The 610-nt window shown below is 35.7% G+C and overlaps 1 protein-coding gene across 1 annotated transcript in view; it reads left to right on the top strand.

The window, feature by feature from the left end:
* Window positions 1-610, top strand: part of LOC119586950 (probable dual specificity protein kinase madd-3) — a gene marked incomplete in the record, with an annotated part of 25,662 nt that overhangs the window by 19,297 nt on the left and 5,755 nt on the right.

Below are 610 nucleotides of genomic sequence, written 5' to 3'. Positions count from 1 at the left end.
CTCCCATTTCAACTGACTGCTTCTTAGTGTAGAGAAATATGATTGTAAACATGAAATGAAATGTGATTGTAAATATGTTTTTAGGACCGTTTACACTTTCAAGAATTTTAATTTTACCAAGTAATATCTATTAATATTATATATTTTATAGAATTGAATTTTAGGAAGCTGTTCCATCTTTCCACAATAATGAATCATTACTTGTGTTGATCACATGATCCGTTTGTCTGAAGGTAGGAATATGTTCTGATATTTTGTGCTGTTGCTCTCATGTAGTGATGCAAATAGCACTTAGATCTGCCAAGTTTAGGTTTGGGAGATGCCAAGCAGTAGCCAGAACTTCTTTACCACATGTCTGTCCATTTTGTCATCCTGAATGTGTTTGGAAGTGTCTGTGCTTGTGCGTGTTTTATCACGGAAAAGGAATTATTTCTGAAGGGGTATGCAGGGTGTGTATTGCTGTTAAAGTGGTTGGTTTTAAGGGGTGGTTTTGTGTAAAGGGTGTTAGGTAGTTACATGACTTGGGAGGTCTTATTTCTTTTGGTGTTTATTGTTGCTCATAAAAAAGAAAGGGGGAGGGGGACGCATTTTTGTTCTTTACTTGTTTGAT

This window comes from Penaeus monodon, chromosome 22, assembly GCF_015228065.2.
Source record: "Penaeus monodon isolate SGIC_2016 chromosome 22, NSTDA_Pmon_1, whole genome shotgun sequence".
NCBI lineage: Eukaryota > Metazoa > Arthropoda > Malacostraca > Decapoda > Penaeidae > Penaeus > Penaeus monodon.
Note: the sequence above shows the minus strand (reverse complement) of the source record. Positions and strands in the feature narration are given on the sequence as shown.